This window comes from Manis javanica, chromosome 4 (genome assembly GCF_040802235.1).
Source record: "Manis javanica isolate MJ-LG chromosome 4, MJ_LKY, whole genome shotgun sequence".
Taxonomy (NCBI): Eukaryota; Metazoa; Chordata; class Mammalia; order Pholidota; family Manidae; genus Manis; species Manis javanica.
In genome coordinates this window covers 128051688-128072717 of record NC_133159.1, presented here as the reverse complement: position 1 = coordinate 128072717, position 21030 = coordinate 128051688, and the positions used below count along the sequence as shown (strand labels likewise).

The following is a 21030-nucleotide window of genomic DNA, read 5'->3' as shown; positions in this document are numbered from 1 at the left end:
CGCATCCTCCCAGGAACGCGGGTCCGCGCAGAGCGCGTGAGGAGCAGCCCCCAGCCCTGAGCCCGTCTGCCCTCGGAAGGAACAGGCCACGGCGGGTGGGCGGCCACGGCCGGAGGGACGGCAGTGCCGAGCACCAGCGAAGCCCCAGGAGTAAGGTGCGGTCTGTCCAGGGGAGCGGAAGCGCTGCTTTGGCTCCGCAGAAGGGGAGGGCGGAGTGGGAGTGAGGCTGGGGTGGGGGCTTCGGGGAAGGTGGAGAAAGGGGAAGCTCCGACGAGCCGCTTCCTTCTCTCACTGCGACCCAGCGCCCCACTTCCTCCTACTACTTCTATTTTCTTTGGGTGCCGTTAACCTTTAAAATGCCTGCACGCCTGCTGTGCTGATGGGCGCCTGGACTCTGCCCCTTGCGCAGAAACCTTCCTAGAAACACGAGGCAACTCAGACTTTGAGCACAGCATCTCCAGCTTCTGGTCTGACTTTCCCACCTTCCTTCACCCGTGACTGTCACTTCAGCCATTTCTCAGCTCTTGAAGGGGGAAGGCTGGTCTCCACACTCAAGGCCCTCCCCTTGCCTTCCCCTTTCTCCCCTCAGACGACGTGGGAGATTGTATACTAAGGGTTGAAGAACTCCATGGAGTCCCCCCGGGGGGACACTGCACTTACTGGTGCCTCAGTTTCCTCATTTACAAACTGGGGAGAAGGAGGTTGGCTACTGTGCCAGCAATGAAAGAACGGCACTTTATTTCAGAGTTAACAAGGGACAAGGCTGGAATTTCCACTGCCACTACTGAACGGGACTCTGTGGCTCAGCATCTGTTACAGGCGTTCAGAATTGGCTACAGAGTCGTACGTTATTGTTGGTCAAAAGCCACAGCCCTACCTGAGGCTTTGAGAGATGGGAACACCAATGACCTTTCTTATCCTGACTCCCTAAATACCAAGAAGAAGCAACTTCCTCAAATGCAGAGAAACAGAAAATACCCTTGGGTAAACACGGAGGCCTGCTTCCAGCCTGTATTAGAGATGGAAAGGCGCTCAGAACCCATCTAGTACTTTAACCACTCCTCATCCTCCTTGGAACCCCCACATGCCACCATTTTACAAATAAGGAATCAGAGCCAGGAAAGACGGGAGAGAACATGCATAAGGTCATAGGACTTGATAACGGCAATCAAGGACCCTGGTCTCCTCAGTCCCTACTTTTTTCCCCACAAAAAGAAGAAGGGGGAAGAAGATCTGCCTGGAGGTGTCCAGGTTAGGGAGGAAGAGGCAGAACTATCTGCTCTGGAATCAGGAATTGAGTAGCAAGAATGACATGGTGTGTACCAGATGAACATGTTGGATTATGAGATCACTTTGAAAACTGAAGAAAACGGTAAAGAAGTTCTGACATCCCTGACTTCCATGCCCATGGTTATTCCTAACACTGAAGATGCAGGAAAGCTGAAGCAGAGTTGCTGTTAAAGGCCACTACCAAGGAGCTGAGCACCCCATGGGACCCACCTAGTCCCATCCTACGCTCCGTCAGAGGGGGCATTCTCTTCTCCACCAGCAAGTGTGGCCCGATGTTGAATTGGCGTGTTATCCCACCCGTCACTCAGCTCCACCTGGGTCTCCCCGTCCCTGCAGGACAGACCACCAACCACTAACCGGGAGATCTGATCCGCGCCTGACACCTATTGGCCAGAAGTTAGAACTACAGCCACCCCAGGGCTTGCTTCCACCTTTCACTCCCATCTCCCCAAAGCAACTGAATGGATTCAGAATGCCTCTGTCACATAGCAACGGATTTATATACCATTTTGTACAACTCTGTTTTTGCCTCATTGAAAAATATGTCTATGTGTAATCTCTCTCCTTTCACTGCCTTAGGTTTTCAAAGAGGAGTCTACCCCTGGCTCCACTTTCTCACCTTACATTCCTCACTGCTCTGAAAAAGTCACCAAGGAAACCAAAATGCCAAATCCAGTGGCTTCATTTTCTTACCTCACTGCAGCATTTGATGCTACCCCACTCCTTGAGAATTGAACCCCTTATGTACTCCTCTTCCACTCCTCACCAACATTTCTGTTTTCTTTCTCTGGCTTCATTTTCTTTATAATTTATGAAACATTGACATGTGTCTTGCCAATGGGTTTCAGCCCTGGGCAAGTTCGCTATTGATTCAGTGTGACCAAAGAAAATTCACAGCAGAATGCTCTTTGGGGTGAAAGGGTTATACCCAACTTTATTTCCAGGTGGCAGGTCAGTCACTAGAATCCCATTGACTCAGAACGAGTCTGCATGCAGCAAGCCAGTCTCTGCCTCTGGGCCCCTCTGTCTGCACAGCTGTCCCACATCGGTCCTCTGGGCCTCTCAACACAGCCGTCCTGCACAGCCGTCCTCTGGTCCTCTGTCCTCGGCGCTGCCACCACTCCAGCCTCTGCTCTGCTCTCCTGCAGCCTTGCAGCCCTGCCACTGTGTCACACCCAAAGCACTGGGCCGAGCTCTTTATATAGAGTCAACAGCCATGTATTGCCCACAGGTATGCAGTGAGCTAGTCAACCAGGGCCAAGTGAGAATCCTAGCCACAGGAACTCTCATTTTATCCACAACATGCATGAGGTTTTATTTGAGGCTGCTTCTCTTCTCTTCTCCTTGGACAATCTCAGCCATTCCCATCATTCATATCCCTCCCAAATCTATAACTCAGATTTCTCTCTGGAGCTCCAGGTCTAGAATTCTGAGTGCATACAGCACATTGATTCCTGGGTAACCTGAAGACAATTTAATCACGTCATGTCCTTAAGTAAATTCCTCATCTTTCCTCAAGCTCCTTCCCTGCCTTCGCTGTCTCAGTTAACATCTTTACTATCCACCCAGTTTCAATGCTAGAAACCTTGCTATTCAGGTAACATATCCAGAATATGTAAAGAACCCCTACAACTCAAAAATAAAAACCAAACAATCCAACTTTAAAATGGGCAAAAGATTTGAACAGACAGCTCAAAAAAGAAGACATGGAAACATCTGTTAAGCACATCAAAATGGCCTCAACATCGTTAGTTGTTGGGAAAAGGCAAATTAAAACCATGAGTTACCACTTTACAGCAATTAGAATAGCTACAATTAAGATGGACACCAAATGTTGGCAAGGATGTGGAGCAACTGGAACTCTCATATACTGCTTGTAGCAGTGTGAAATGACACGACTACTTTGGAACTCTGATTAGTAGAATCTAATAAAATTAAATATACATCTACCACTGACCTAGCAATTCCACTCAGGTATATATCCAAGGTAAATGAATCTGTATGTCCACACCAAAACATACATATGAATGACACGTGTATGAACACATATATATGAGGCCTTGAACTCAAGCAGGTCCTGCCCCCAGCCCACTTTTAAGAGTGGGGCCAGTGCCCAGCTTTACTCATAATAGCCCCAAATTGGGAAGAACCCAAATATCTATTAATAGTAGAAAGAATAAAAACAACTGTGGTATATTCATATAATGGAATGCTACTCAGCACAAGAAAGGAAGAAATTACTGATACATGTGTCAACATGGATGAATTTCACAAATCTTACATTGAGCAAAAGAAGCTGGACCCCAAAGAAAATATACATGTATTCCATTTATATAAAGTTCAGAAACCAGCAAACTAATCTATGGTGATAGGCATCAGAATGGTTATCTTGGGAGAATGGAGCAATTTAACTGGAAAGAGGATATAAGTAAACTTTCTGGGGTAATAGGTATGGTTTTCTATCTTGATGCAAGTGGTGGTCACATGATGTGTACATACGAAAAAGTTATTGAGATGTTCACTTAAAAGTTGCATATTTCACTCTTTGTAAATTTTATTAATTCATAGAACATGTGGGAAAAGAAAGGCTGTGGTGGGCTTTCATATCTCCATGCCCTTCCTCACTCTGATTCCTCTGCTTGGAATGCTCCTCCCCACTTGCTGACCTGATTCATTATTACTGTGTATTCATGATGATCAGCAGAACCACCGCAATTGCTATTACTGGATAAATATAGACTCCCTCTGGCACATGAGCAAACAGAAAAGTCAAACTATGAAAACACAAAAAAAATTCAGAATTTCAAAAGAAAGGGAAGGATGTGGTCAGAGAAAATGAGTATCCCTTGAAACTAAATTTCCATAGAAAAAAATTTTTTGAAGCATTACTCATAAGTGTTCTCAATGATATTTGGGAGGATATTGCATTTATAAATGTAGTAGACTGAGTCATTATAAAAAGTTCAAGCTGAGATTAGGAAACGTTTTTGAATCACCAAATTTAAAATCAGTAGAGACAACAGACAGCAGAATGGGCACTGAAGAAGGCTGAATATTGAATTAAAACCTTGAGAATGTATCCTAAAATTCAGAGGATAAAAGATAAATGATGAAGCCTATGAGAAAAATAAGACGAACTGTGACTTTAGAGTATAGAGATGTAATATATGTATAATAGGCATTCCACAAGGAGAAGGAAAATGTAAGATATGTGGCTGTTTTTTGTGAGCTGAAGAAAGATTTGCATCTTCTCAAAATGCTAAATTTTCCAATAAAATATAAATTACCAAAAAGTGGACTTTTAAAAGGCATCCAAATAGTCTCATAACCATGAAATGTTGTAAATTAGCAAAGAAATTCTCTTTTGAGAGGCTCCAGGCCCTGCTAGCTACATGGTGACTTCTATCAGACTTCAAAGGACAGAATTGTACTCTGATTTGAAAAAAAAATACTGCAGTAAAGGGAAGAATGTGCGCCAGCTCTCATGTGAGAAGGAAGTGGATATAAGAAAATAATGGATATACCTGCTCATCTGTGCCAAAAGCAGCACAAGAAGAATAAATGAGAAATTAGTAAGATTGGTTACCACAGTGTGGGTGGAAATGATGCAGGAAGAATGGGGGAACAGGGATGGAGGATAGAAGGGAGGGAGAGAAAGAGCAATTATCTGAGTAGGCTTTTTTGTATAGTTCTGACTTTCAGAACCATGATAATATTACATACATCCCTGTTCTTGAGAATAAGTAAACAAAATAAATCAGGATGTGATGGGAACCCCAAATGGAATACAATCGGTAATGAATAGCCTAACCCTTTTTAGAATTAATGGATAACCATACTGAGGATGGATACAAAATGAACTAATCTAGTTAGCAAAACTGTCTTTTGACAAAAAAGAATCAGACACATACACTGTACTCTAGTTAGTGAATCTGTTTCTCACAGGGGTGTGGGTTAGCAATTCTGAAACTCTTTATATAGATGTACTAAAACTGAACAAGTGAGTAAATATACTGTAAATAATGACAGCCAGGTTTCCCACTGTTGGTGAAAGAAATTACAAATAAGGAAATATGGGAGGCTAGAATGAATCTTGTGGTGTTAGGCTGGAATTGGGGTGTTAATGTGTGCACATGGTTTTTAATAGAAAGATACATAAATACATACGTACATAGGTACATAGATACACATATACCAATGATTGTATATTTCCTAGCCCTGTCTTCTGAGCAGGAAGTAATGACATCTCAGTAGCAATGAGGACACCTAGCTCCCACATCTTGGTGAAAAGGACCCAGGAAATAAAAAGGAACCAGGACTCCCTGGAGAAATGGTCAACTGAACAAGAACTGATTAAAATGGCCATTTAAAAGGATAAGGTGAATCTAGAACATCTTGTGGTACTGGGAAATAATGAAGTGTTCAAAAAAAAGATTGATACTTGTCAAAAGAACACAAGAACCAACTTGAAGGGGCTCCCAATGACCAAATCCAGTATAATACATAATAATAGTTATGGATTATAGCCTATAAAATAAAAGAAATATCCATGAGTCCATACTGACATTAAAATTGAATAAATGGAAAAGAGACACCCCTTCTTTAATGATAGAATTCCAATGACTAAATAGTGAAAGAGTGATGGAATTAGAAAATTACCATTTGGTAAACATCACAGTAATAATTTTTACAGACAAGAATTATCAATGGATGCTAAATGTGGTGGGCAAAGGTGTGATGAATGGGATATTGGCTTAGACTTACATACAGAAGCTTCCCACCAAGATACTAGTTACAAAGGGAAAAGTAGTGACTTTACAGTGGAGACACCCGGCGACTCTACCTTAACCAAGTGAAAAAAGTTAACAGTAAGATCAGAGTGAGGCGTAGTGACATCATTTACCTCTTGATTTCATGCACTGAGAAATGATGACATTTTTTCTGTGGCACTCTTGTCAAAAATGCCTTCTTTCCTAATTCTGAGAAAACATCAGGCTAACCCAAACTGAGAGATTGTCTATAAAATCTCCACAGTGTGAAGGTCAAGGAAACACAGAGACTGAGGGACTGTCACAGGTGATCACACAGCCCTGAAATGTAATGAGGGATTCTGCATTGGATCCCGGACCAGAGAAAAGACCCCTCCCCTCCCAGACAGTCCTTTGGTGTTGCTGCTGATGGGGGCGTACCTGCTGTCTCAGGTTGGCCTTATAGGTTAGTATGTGAACCTGATGGGGAAAGAGTCCAGGCAGAAACAAAGGGGTGACACCACTTGGGGCACAGAGCAGAATAAGTGGGTGAGAAGGTGGGAGAGAAAGGACACTGTGAAGGAAACTTTGAAGTGGCTGGAAGCCTGGAGCAGGGGTCAGAAACTCAAATGTGTCTAAGAGCCAAACATTAAATTCGTGGACAGAACTGGCGAGATGGTGTTCATTTGCTGTATTATGACATTTCATAGCAACATTTATACTCTCTGCCTCCTTAAACAAACCCTGTTGCAATTTCAGTCCTTTTCTTTTTTCCAGTTCAATAAGGGTTTCTTTCCCCACACAGCTTTTCCATATTCTTATGATTTCTTTTCTGGTGGCATCTTACATTGAATTCTTTCAACTTTGCACCTTAAACACTTAGGAACATTCTTCACTTCCACCAAGATACATGCTTGCTCCCATTTCTCTTGAAGCATGTAGCCCTTTCGGCCTCTTTTATTTTTCTCCACATTTGTTAGAGACATGATTACTAGAAACACTTCACTTTCACCTAATTCCACTATAAGAAAAACAGTTGCACAGATTTAAAAACTGGCAACTGATCCTTGACCTTGATGTCTGGGAAACAACAGGGTATGGAGACAGCAGGGTGTGGAAGGGATGCAAATGAAGAGACCTCTAAAGAAGCACCCCGCTCTTCCCCGCTCCACGGGCCCAGCTCAGCCTACTGTGGTTGTGTAGGGATAAAGGACTATTGTGGTCAGATTTATAATTCTTGAAGAGGAACTGAAGTGAAATAATCTGAAATCTCCTGATTTTTCAATGCTGGAAACTAATTTAAAACTATTTAAAAACCCCTTGCAGATGTGACCAAACCAGACATGATCTATCGACTTTCAGTTTGCGTCATCTGTTCTACATTATACAGGTGAGAGCTGCACCAGAGAACTCTGAGTTATTTCTGCTAATGTGAGCTAATTTGTTCCCACTGACTCAGGAGACACTTTGTTTATGCAAGGAGGGTCAGTGTTTAAAGTTCATTAATGTTGTTCATCATATGAATAGGACATGGGAGAGCAGCCATGTAATTAACCTAATAAGGTGCACCCTGATGAAAACTCTTAGTGACTAGGAATAAAAAGACTTTGTCAAGATGATAAATTTATCTATCTCAATCCAACAGACAATATGATACCTAGTGATGACCTGGAATAGGAAGCAAAAATAGTCCTTAATAACAAAGGTACTCATGAATACAAGGAGCAAAACAAAGATGTTGCACTGCGGATGGTGTCAACAAAATTCTGCAACTCAGGGAAAAACAATAGGAGAAGAAAAATAAGAGAAATTTGTAAAGGAAGAGGTAAGTATCATAATTTGCAGAAGATATGATTGTCTACCTGAGAAACCCTAGTTAATGGACTGAGGAATGTTTAGAACTTATGAAAGAGTTCAGTAAAGTAGCTAGACACATAAATATATGAAATTCTGTAGTTTTCTATACACCAGCAATGACCAAACAGAAAATATTTGAGCTCATTCATCCTAGCAACAAAAATGCCTTGGAATAGGAAATTTAAGGGACCCAGAACACCCAAACAATCTTGAAAAAGAAAAAATTGGAGGACTCAAAACTCCCTGATTTCAAAATTTACCACAAAGCTACAGATAGACACTAGATAAGGGTAATAAAATTGAGAGTCAAGAAATAACCCCTCCTGTCTACAGTCAAATTGATTTTGGACAAGGATGCCAAGACAGTTCAAGGAGGGTGGGGGAAGTTGTTTATTCAAAATCGATGCTGAAACAGTTGGCTATCCACATGAAAAAGAATGAAATTGGGTTCCTATCTCACACTGCACACAGAAATTAACTCAAAATAGATCAAGACCTAAAGGTAAGAGTTAAAACTACAAAACTCTTAGAAGAAAACATATGTATAAATCTTCGTGACCTTGAACTAGGCAATGGATTTTTAGATATGACATCAAAAGTATCTAAAAGGAAAAAGGTACAGTGGACATCATCAAAACTTAAAACTTAAGCTTCAAGGACACCATCAAGAAACAAAAGGCAACCCACAAAATAGGAGAAAAATTTTACAAAGCATATATACAATAATGGATTTGAATCTACAATATGCAAAGAACTCCTATAACTCAATAACAAGAAGACCACCCAACTGAAAATGGACAAAAGGTATGAATAGATATTTCTCCAAAGAATATATACAAAAGGCCAAGAAGCACGTGAAAAATGATCAATATCATTAGCTATCAGGGAGATGCAAATCAAAACCGCAGTGAAATAGCACCTCACACTCACTATTATCCAAAAGACAGATAATAACAAATATTGACAAGAATGTAGAGAATTTGGAATCCTCATACATACACTGCTGATGGGAATGTAAAATGGTACGACTGCTTGGAAAAACAGTCTGGCAGTTCCTCAAAACGTTAAACATAGAGCTACCTTATGATCCGGCAATTCCACTCCTGGTTATGTACCCAAGACAAGTTAAAATATATGTGCGTACAAAAATTTGTACATGAATGTTCATAATAGTCAAAAAGTAGCAAAGCCCCAAATGTCCACCAAATGGTGAATGGTTAAATAAAATGCGGCATCTTCATACAATGGAATGTTATTTGGCCATAAAAAGAAAGGAGGTACTGATACATGTTACAAAATGTGTGAACTTGAAAACATGCTAAATGAAATAAGCCATTCATAAAAGGCCACACACTGTGATTCCATTTATATGACATGTTCAGAATAGGCAAATCTGTAGAGACAAAAAGATTGGCCATTACCTGGGGCTGTGATGGTTGGAGGAAAATGGGGAGTGACTGCAAATGGATATGGGACTTTTGGAGGTGAAAATGTTCGAAAATTGACAGTGATACTAAAAAAATAATTTAATTTGTACTTTAAATGAATGAATTGTATGATATGTGAATTATATCTCAATAAAGCTGTTATTTTTAAAAACCGTAAGCTTTATATGAGATACAAAAGAAGGCTTGCATAAATGGAAAAACATTTTATGTTCTTGGATTAGAAAGTGGTATTATAAAAAATATCCATTCTTCCCCAGTTGAATATATAAATGTAATACAGTTTCAAATGTAGGGGAGTTGGAGAGAGGAAGAAGATTGACAACATGAGTTTACATCTTATCATGAGAAATACAGTATGAGACTAGCCAGAAGAGTTATTCAGAGGTTTAGTAATGAGGGAGGAGTTGCCATCTGAGATAGGAACACATTCTATAAAGCCAAAGAGTTAAGATGCTGTAGTACTGATGTAGAAAGTATCGTTTGGGGCCAAATCGATCTATCAGAAACAAACACAAGTATCTGGATGAATTTAATATATGATAGGACCAATTATCCAAAAAATGGGCTAAGACAACCAATATATTAGGAGAAAAAAAAATAAGTGGTTTCTACCTCAAATATTATACCGCAAAAAATTCCTGACTAATTAAAGATCCATATGTAAAAATTAAAATGAGAAGTCCAGAAGAACAAAAGGAAATGTGTATACAATGTTGGAATTGTAGCTGGCAATTTAAAGCATGATACCAAAATCAGAAATTAAGAAGGAAAAGACTGACTTGAATATATAAAAGTAAAACAACTCCTGTACATGAAAAATCACCATAAACGTTTAAGTTAAAAAGTAAATGGCAGAGCAAGGTGAAAACAAATAATAAAAGATACCATCCTTAATATAAAATATACTCTTTACATTAAAAAATTATATACCCAAAAGAAAAGTGATTTGAGCAGATAAGTAGACAATTCACCAAAGATAAACTAATAGCCATAAGTATATGAAAAATGTTCAACTATAAGGAAAAATATAAATTAAAACAATGAGATATAAACATCGATCTAACAAGAAGTCAAAGATAAGAGAAATTATATTACTCAGAGCTTTCAAACATTTAGAGACCCCAAATGCTCATAACTGTTACTGTTAAGTATAAATTTGGTATTGTGTATGGAAACATTAAAATACATGTATCCTTTAACCTAGTAATTCTACTTCTAGGAATTTATCTGAAAGAAAAATAAGTCATTCTTGTATGCCAAGAATATTAACCAATAGTTTGCTTATAATTATAAGCAGTGAAAAATTGTAAGTGACATTAATGGTTAAAAATGTTTAATGTATGTAATAGTAAAATATTATGGGCAATTAAAAATAATATTATAAAAAATACTTAATGACATGGGAAGGTGTCCATGAAATATTAGGTTTAAAATGTAGTTCAAAAAGTATGTAACTTTTTTTTTTAAAGTGTATAACTTTTGACCTAGAGATTCCATTTCTGGGAATCACTCTTACAGACTTTCTTGTATATGAGTGTGTGTGTGTGTGTATATATACATACGTGCACAGGCACCTAGTTAAAATGGCAGACAGTACTGATAAAGGAAACATTTCCTCCCTTTTCAATAGTACAGAAGTACTGGATAAAATCTAACAGCGAACAATTTAATGCAAAGCCCAACTGAAAACCAATAAAGTAACATCTCCCAGATGAACAAGCATACAAAAAAACAAACACACAACAAACAAAAAACAGCAACAAAGGAAAAAATAAATAAAACAGAAAAAGTGGGACAAATAGAAACCAACCTAAAATGGTAGAAACAAGCCAAAATATATCAATAATCATAGGGACTTAAGGGAAATAAAGTGGCCTATTAACAAGTGGAGATTGTTGGATTGGATGAAACAAATAAAATCCAATTACTTGCAGTTTAGAGGTATATCTGAAGTATGAAGACATGAAAGGGCTGAAAATAAAAGGATGAAAAAAGAAATACCAAGCAAATACTAACTAGAGTAAAGGTGATTAGTTGGGTTAATTTCAGATTAAAATAGACCTAAGTATTATTAGAGGTAGACATCGTCATTGTCTAGTGATACAGTTTTTGCTCACAAACAGATAAAATGAATCTCAACTTGGACACAACTAATTTTTAAAACCTAAAAAAATACATAAGGCAATAATGAATAGAACTACATGGAAAATTTGAGAAATAAACCATCATTGGGGGACTTTTCAACAAGCCTCTCTGAATTACTAATCCTTTAAAAGATAACATGTAGCAAACCTATAGGAAATTTGATCAAAATACAATTAAACTGGATTTGATGAATAGGTATAGAACCCTGCACCCAGTAATTGAAAAAATCACATTCTTCCCAAGCACACTTGCAACAGTGATTGAATTAATCGTTTGCAAGACCACAAAGCAAGTCTTAACACATTTCAAAGAATTGATGTCATACAGACTACATTCCTGGACCACACTGCCATTAAGTCAGATGTCAGTAACAAAAAAAACCTTTTAAATTACCATAACACTTCACACTTCTGAATAGCCCTGGGTCTAAGAAAAACAATCATGATGGAAAAAAGTTTTAAGTATTTAGAACTGAAGGATAATGAAAATATTACATGTCAAAAATTGTGGGATATAATAAAAGTGGTAGATAGAAGGAAACTTATAGTTTCTTAAATGGTAATTTGAGAAAAGAAGAAAGGCTGAAAGTAACCAGCAAAGTGTCTAATTTAAGATGTTAGAAAAAGGACAATTGAAAAGTCCCCCCCCTCCCAAAAGCAGATAATAAAAATAAAAGCCAAATTTAATGAAATAGAAGGCAAATATTCAGAGAAAATCCAGTCCAGCCAAAAACACAGTTTTTTGAAAAGACAAACACATATCTGGCAAGATAGATAAGCTATAGAAAGCACAAGTAATGTTAAAGATGAAAAGAGATATATTGGAGATTATGGAAATCATAATATAATAGGATGAATAACTTTGTGCTAACACATTTTAAAACTTAGATGAAATGGGGATATTTTTTCCAAGAAAAAAGCAGCCTAATAAAACCAACTCAAGAAGAAAAGAATGCCTACAATTCCATAACTTATTAAAACAATGAAGCAGCAATTGAAAACGCTTTCACAAAGGCAATTCCAGGCCTAGGCTGTTTTACAGGTGAGTTCTAGAAAACTTCCAAGGAACAGATCATTCCAATCACGTACCTACCCTTTCAGGCAATTGAAGAAGGAATAGTCTCCAACTCATTTAATGAGGGCACCATAACCTTGGTATCCAAACTCAAAAGATAGTACAAGGGAGGAAAATCACAGGCCAATCTTACTTGTGAGTCTAGATGCAGAAATACTGGACAGACAAGACAAATTATACATTATAACCACTTGGGTTTATCCCAGGAATGCAGGGGTATTTTGACATTAGAAAATTCTATGTGTCATTCACCATATTAATAATGTAAAAAGAGACATCACATAATTATTTGATTGGATGCTGAGAAAGCATTTGGTAAAACGCTCAATTTATGAAAAAAAAACTCTTATAAAACTAGGAATAGGATTTCCTTAACCTGAAATAGTGTCTCTACCAAATACCTATAATAAGCAAACAAGTTTTAGTGTTTTAGTGAGGAAATGTTGGAAGCATCCTCTTTAAAATCAGACACAAGCTACAACATAGATGAACCTTGAAAACTTTATTCTAAGTATGTCTGGGTCTCTGAGGTACAGGGGGTGTGTCAGCCTTACCACCATGTTCTAGGATTCTCCTAGTGGTGCTTTGTTCTTGAGGAGATGTTAGTTGTTCTATTGTGAAGCGGAATGAAATCAGGGATGACCTATGTTGCCATTTGGTGACATCACTTTCCTATTCTAAGCAAAAAAAAGCCAGACATAAAAGACCACCTATTGTATACTTCCATTTATTATGAAATGTGCAGAATAGGCAAATCCGTAGAGACAGAAAACGAATTGATGGTTGCTTAGGGGTCAGGTGGTTTGGGGGAAATGAGGAGTGACTGCTGATGGGTATGGGGTTTCTTTTTGGGGTGATGAAAATATTGATTGCACTGATGGTCATGCCACTCTGAATACACTAAAAACCATTTAATTGTATACTTCAGTGGGTGAGTTGTTTGCTGTGTGAATTTTATCTCAAAGCTGTTTCTGAAAGAGCAGTTAATGAGCTGTGGGATGTTGCCAAGAGCAGTGAATTTGGAATAAAAACATCTGGCTTCAAAAAAGAATCAGGCCCAAGAAAAAGATGTGCAATATTATCACTTCTATTCACTATGGTGTTAGAGATCCTATCCAGAACATTAGATAACAACAACACAGTGTGAAGGCACCGTAAAGGAAGAACAAGGTCAAAAAGGTCATTATTCACAGACTGTATGATAGTCAACATAGAAAACTAAAAAGAAGGCACGAAGAAATAAATAAAAATAAGAATAAGGTCCTTGGCTATAGGATCACTGTACAAAAATGGATTCTGTTGCTATACACCAGCAATTAACAAGAAGACGTATCTTTCTTAAAAATTTGCAACAGCAACATAAACAAGAATAAATACAAAATGTGCAAGACAGTATGCAAAGTACTGTAAAACTTCACTGAAAGACATTTAAGAGGACTTAAATATTTGGCAAGATAGCCCATTTTCATGGAAAAAAAGTATTATAAAGGTATCAGCTCTCTCCATACTGATCTGTAAGATTTCATACAATCCTGGAGAAGCACTTCCAACATAACAAAGATCTCCAAAACTTTCTTCCATAAAAGCAATAGGAACACTGGCCAAAACAAAATGAAACTGTCAAAATCAACTTTTTCAGAACACTGGAAATTAACCAAAAATTAATTCTCAGATTGTGAAAATCTGAGAAAGTGTCTGGCCCTCAGTAATAACAGAGTGTTGTGGCATTTTTAACTTGCCCTGTTCCTATCTCCCATTCCCAGCTCCAGGGTAGACTTGAAAACCAGCAGCCTTGAAATCATAGTAGTCATGAAAACCAGCAATCTTGCAGTTTTTGAAGGAGGCAGAATGGGTTTGGGGCACCCCCAAGTACCCCACCCCCTGAAAGTGTTGCTATTTGACCTGTCTGGCAGCTCCTTAGAAAAGCCCCACTCGCAGGGCTTGTTTTTATTTGACCTGACTCAGAGTTTGCTCTACTCCCAGGGCATTTGCTGAAAGCAATCAGCAGCAATTATTTAACAGCACAGCTGCCTGAAGCAGCAATGCATGTTGGGGCAGCCAAAAGGCTGGCCAAAAAACTTAAAAGGAAGCTCTGGGGAATGAGCTGTCCATAGGGGGCTTTGAAAAGCTCAGACATATTCCTGGCAGTCTAGAAGGTCATACACATGTGCAGAGCCATGTACATGCCCAAGAAGGCCTTGAAAAAGCCCTTATCTTTTGCCTCTGACTGACCTTGAGGATCTGCTCAAGCCAGAAGTGAAAACTAAGGCCAATTTGTAAACTGTCAGAGCACTGAGCACACACACACACAGCCCCGTGGCAAAGAATGGGATGCTTATTAGTTTAAGACATTTAAGGAGAGCCCCATCTAATCATCAGCTGACCACTAAGCTAACCCAGCAAACTTCCTTGGCTGTGCCCAAGTAACACAGACTTTACAAGATTAGTCCAGGAAAGTCACTAAACAGCACCAGTGGCAGAACGACAACAATCTGGGGTGCAGGTATGAATTCCACTACCAGACTTAAAATGTCCTGTTTTCAACTAAAAATTATGACACTCAAAGAAACAGTTAAGAATGGCCCTCTACAGGAAATTAAACAGCTGATATAAACTCCCAGAAGAAGCCCAAATGTTGGATTCACTAGACAAAGACTTTAAGCTATTATAAATGTATTCAAAGAACTAAAAAAAAAAAAATGCCTAAAGGATTAAAGGAAACCATGAGAATGATGTCTCACCAAATTAGATGAAGACTCAATTCAGTCCCAAGACAAATCCTAACAGAGCTGTAATTGGAACTTGCTAAGGTGTTCTAAACTGGAGGGGAAGAGCAAGGGACTAAGAATATCCAAGACATTCCTTAGGAAGGAGAATAAGTGGGTGGGCAGAGGGGTGGTGGGTTATGTCCTCACAAGATATTAAAATATATTATACAGCTATGGCATTGGTATTGGGGTGGGTATACACAAATAGGTCAATGGAAACAGATCTACATATATGTGGAAGTGTGATTTCTGGCATTACAGATCATTGGGGGAAGGGGGAGCACAAATGATCACCCATAAAAAAATTAAATAGAATCCTTACTGCTTCACACATTAACACAAAATTAACTGCCTATGGATTATGCTTTATGTGAGTAAGGAAAATTTTCAATTTGTAGAGAGTTTTTACTCTGAACAGGTATTTAATTTTATCAAATGCTTTTTTCTGCATCTATTAGGATGATCATATGATTTTGCCCCTTCATTTTAATATGGTGAATGATGTTGAGTTTTAAATATTAAACCAATCCTGTAATTCTGGAAAACACTCCCTGTTATCATAATGCATTATTTATATATTGCTGGACTTAATTTACTAATATTCTATTTAGAACTTTTGCACCTATATTCATGATGGAAATTGTCCTGTAATTGTCTCTTCTTATAATGTCTTTGTCAGCTTTTAGGATCAGGATGTACTGTCCTTATGAAAAGAGTTAGAATGTGTTTCTACATCCTGTGTAATTAATTTATGTAAAATTGGTATTCATTCTTAAGTATTTGCAAGAATTTATCAGTAACACCATTTGGGCCTAAGTTTTCTTCATAGGATTAAAAAATGTTTTACGATTTTATTGAGGTATAAGTGAGACAGTCCACAATAAAGTGCACAAAGAAAGAGTATAATTTGAGCAGTTTTGCTGTATGCACCAATGCATGAAGATACATATGTACAGACACATGAAGGAATGCCTAAAGGATTAAAGGAAACCACGAGAATGATGTCTCACCAAATTAGATGAAGACTCAATTCAATCCCAAGGCATATCCCCACAATCAGGAATGTAAATTGGTGCAACCATTGTGGAAAGCAATATGGAGGTTCCTCAGAAAACTAAAAATATAAATACTATTTGACCCAGTAATTCCATTCATAGGAATTTACCCAAAGAAAACAAGATCCCTGATTTGAAAAGACATATGCACACCTATGTTTATCACAGCACTATTTACAACAGCCAAGATGGAAGCAACCTAAGTGTCCATCAGTAGATGAATGGATAAAGAAGATGTGGTACATATACACAATGGAATATTATTCAGCCATAAAAAGAAAAGAAATCCTCCTGTTTGGAACAACATGGATGGACCTAGAGGGTATTATGCTCAGTGAAATAAGCCAGAAATAAGGCAGAAAAAGACAAATACCAAATGATTTCACTTATTTGTGGAGTATAAAAACAAAGCAAAACAGAAGGAACAAAATAGCAGTAGACACATAGACACTGAGAAGGGTCTAGTAGTTGCCAAAGGAGAGTGTTGGGGTGGGGGAGAGGGAGAAGGGGATTAAGGGGCACAATAATTCACAGTCACAATATAGGTTGGTCACTGGGATGGTAATACAGCATGGAGAATACAGTTAATGATTCTGTAGTGTCTTACTACATTGATGGACAGTGACTGCACTGGAGGGGGTGAGGACTTGATAATATGGGTGAATGTTGAATCACTGTGTTGTGTGTTTGAAACCAACATAAGATTGTATGTCAATGACACTGTAATAAAAAAAAGATACATCCTCATTATCAGGATAATGAACATATCTATCACTTCCAAAAGTTTCTTTGTGCCTCTTTTTAGTCCCTTCTTCCCACCTATACATTGCTGCCAGGAACCACTGATGTACTTTCTGTCACTATAGATTAGCTTTCATTTTCTGAAATTTTAAATAAATGGAATAATACAGTTATGTACTCTTTTTTATTTTTCTTTACAGAATGTTTTCCAATACCAACAATCAATTCTCTGGACACCAACTGGCTGTTCAATAATTTCAATAATTGAGTTCAGTTCTGGCACTAACCACCTGGAGTTAACACAGACATCACAGCTTAAGGGCTCAGCCCCTGTAAGGTTGGCCCCCACTTCATATACCAGTCACAAGTCCCAGGGTTCCTGTACTTTTGACCAACTAGCCACAAGCTGGAAGTTCCCACAACTCCCTCGTAAGGTTCAATAATTTGCTAGAAAGGTTTACGAAACTCAGAAAGGCACTTTACTTATGTTTACCAGTTTATTATAAAGGATACAACTCAGTAATAGTCAAATGGGAGAGATGCAAGGGACAGTGTGTGTGGGAAGGGTGCACAGAGCTTCCACACCCTCTCCAGGTGCACCGCTCTCCCAGTACCTCCATGTGTTCACCAGCCTGAAAGCTCATCAAATTTCTGGTGAAATGTCCAAATATTTTTTCCAATTTGGGAGTGTGTGTTTGTTATTACTGAGTTTTGAGAGTTCTTTATATATTCTACACACAATTCCTTTTTCAGATACGTGATTTGCAAATATTTTCTTCCACTGTACAAGTGTTTTATTTTGATGTAGTCCAACTTACTAATTTTTTTTTATTTTGTAGAATTATGCTTTTGGTGTCATATCTAAGAAATCTGTGGTTAACCTAACATGACAAAGATTTTTATCCTTTTCTTCTAGAAGTTTTAAATTTTGGGGTTTTTAAATTAGGACTATGATCTATTTTATTTGTTTTGGTGAAGTATGGATCCAAAGTTCTGGGGTTTTTTGGTTTTTGTTTATATATGAATAATCCAGTTGTTCTAGCACAATTGTCTCTTTGTCAGAAATCAATTGGCCATTTATGTGTGGGTCTATTTCTTGACTCTCTATTCTGTTTCATTGATCAATTTGTATGTCTGCATGCCAGTACCATTCTGTTTTGATTACTGTAGTTTTATAATGTCATGAAATCAGATAATGTAAATACTCTGTCCTTTGCATTTTCAGATAAATCTTAAAATAATTTTGTCAGTTTATACCAAAATGATGCCCAGTGAGATTTCAATTGGGATTTCATTGACTCTATAGATCAATTTGGGCAGAATAGGTATCTTATAAGTATTGGGTCTTTTGATCCATGAACATGACATCCTCCATTTATTTAGGTTTTCTTTCATTTATCTCAGCAGTATTTTGTAGTTTTCAGTATGCAGACCATTGATGTTTATGTCAGATTTGTTACTAGTTATTTCATATTATTTGATGCTATTGTAAAATATATTGTTTTTAATTTTAATTTCCAATTATTTGTTGCCAGTCTGTGGAGATACAGTTCATTTTTGAAATTTGATCTTACATCCTGAAACATTGCTACACTTGCTTATTAGTGCTAGTAACTTTTTGTAGATTCCTTGGGATGTCTACATAGACCGTCATGTTTCTGTGAATGAAGATGGTTTTATTTCTTTGCCTATCTTTATTCTTCTCTGCTAGAGTTGTACATTTTCTGTTGAATTGTTGAGTTTACCAATCCTGTCTCCTGCTGTTAAAAACCATAAGTTATTAATCTCAGATATCACATTTAGTTCTAGAACATCCACTTCATTCTTTTTAGATCTAACTCTCCCTTGAAGTTCTCTGTCTTTTCAACCATTTTGTCTGTCTTTTCCTCTCTTTCCTTTAATATGCTTATAGTAGTCATTTCAACATCCTTGTCTGCCTACTTCAACATCTGGATCACCTGCAAGTCTGCTCCTGCTGTTTGTTTGTTTTTTTTCTCCAGATTACTGGCCCTGTTTTCCTGAGTCTATATTTGTCACATTAATTTCTATTGATTAATTTCTATGATGGATGATGTTTATAGAAGAACCATGGAGACTGAAGGCAATGTTATTTTCTCCCAGTGAGGGTTTGCTCTTTCCTCTGTTAGGCACATAGAGTGAGGGGTTGACCATCTCAGTCCAGTCAGGAATGAGCTAGTCCAGGAATGGTTCACAGCACTAGTTCTTTTCAGTCCACTTCTGCTTTCTAGTGTCTCCATGGTGAGACCTGTCATGTGTTTGTTATATGCCAACTTTCTACAGCAAGATTTGGATATCAAAGCACTAGAGGACTGCAGGAGACTTCACGCTACCTTCACAACCCAGCTTCTCAGCCTCCGTATCATCGCAGCTCTCAGCAAATAACCCATGTGGAAAATCAGGTTGAGGACCCTCTAGATTCTAGTCCACCTTGCCAGGCCGAGCAACTGTTAAAGGCGCTGCTGATTTCTCTGAACCCTATAACAAGCCTGATCCCCAATGTGTACCCGGATTCAACAAATGTCCTTTGGAAGAAAAACGTTGTTGATCTTGGATCACCCAAAAGTTCTTACTTTCCTGAAAATTTAGTTAATCTAATTCTCTTTGCTTTCACAGCTCCTTGATATGTCAAAATATGACTTCTGTGATTATCCAGTTGTTTCTAATTATTGTAACAGATGCTTACCACTACTTACTACATTCCCCTGGGAAGTAGAAGAGTTCCCCATATGGATTAAACACTTAAATATAAAAAAGAGAATTTTAAAACTTGAAAGAAAAATATAGGAGAATATCTTTATGACCATGGATTAAAGAAGGACTTTGTAAACATGATAGAAAAGTTGTTATCCTAAAGTAAGGTTAAATATTTAAACCACCTTAAAATTAATAATTTTAATTTTAAAGAAAGTGAAAAGACAAGCCTCAAACTTGGAAAATGTATTTCCAACACATATAACTGACACTTAACAGCCAGAATGTGTAAGATATTCTTATAAATCAGCAAGTTAAAGAAAACATTTGAGTAGAAAATGGGCAAAAGCCATGAACTTGCCGTTCACTGAAAAAAAAAAGCATAGCTAATAAACATATGAGAAATGCACAATCTTATTAGTAATCAGCAAATTAAAGCCACAAAAATAGGGATAGTGGTGACGTCTATGAAAGAGAGAATTATGACCAGAGAAGCCATGACAGGCTTGGTGAGAGAGAGAGAGTAATATTTCATTTCTTGGTCACTTTGCAATTATTTATTAAGCTGTGCATGTATGCTATATGCCCTTTCGTGAGTGCATGTGGCATTTCCCAATTAAAAAAGGTTTTCAAATTCTTTGAAGGTAGGGGTCTTTTTTCTTTTCATCAGACTTCACAACAGTACTATACACTTCTGAAACCTGGAAGTCATTTTCTCTCCTTAAGGTAATTCTGCCTAGTTCTGTTAGACTCAACCCTGTCTCACCATTTTATCATATTTTGCTTGGCAACCTCATTGGCAGTGTTTGCTGGCCGCCGGGAGGAGCCCCACCAGCACCCTAGTGCACTAATACCAGCAGGATTTGGAGACTGGAAATGTTGATGTCTCGGCTGAAAGCACTGTGTCTACCATGCATCAGTCTAAGGCAAAACAGCAGGGGCACCACTGCTCCTGCTCCCCTTGATCCAGGCTGTCCTGAATCCCATAGCTGCACCATGGGTCCGCAGCCTCTAGCCCAGCTGCAGAGAGGTTCTGATTAAACCAGCTCCTTCTAAAGCAGGAGCCCTTAACCATTTTTATGTTGTGGGCTTCTTTGGCAACCCAGTGAAGCCTATGGGTCCCACTTCAGAATGATGTTTTAAATGCATGAGATAAAAATGCATAGAACCACAAAGTATAAAAACAATTATA

The 21030-nt window shown here is 38.1% G+C and overlaps 1 long non-coding RNA gene across 3 annotated transcripts; it reads left to right on the top strand.

Annotated features, from left to right (window-relative positions):
• The first annotated feature begins 37 nt into the window (after nucleotides 1-37).
• Nucleotides 38-21030, top strand: LOC108392469 (uncharacterized). 3 transcript variants are annotated; one of them, XR_001852013.3, is made up of 5 exons: nucleotides 38-155; nucleotides 6325-6504; nucleotides 7365-7428; nucleotides 7684-7863; nucleotides 17327-21030. It is a non-coding gene; the product is annotated as an uncharacterized lncRNA (long non-coding RNA). The 3 variants fall into 3 exon arrangements; XR_001852011.3 differs by lacking the exon at nucleotides 38-155 and having other exon boundaries at nucleotides 251-6504; XR_001852012.3 differs by lacking the exons at nucleotides 38-155; nucleotides 7684-7863 and having other exon boundaries at nucleotides 251-6504.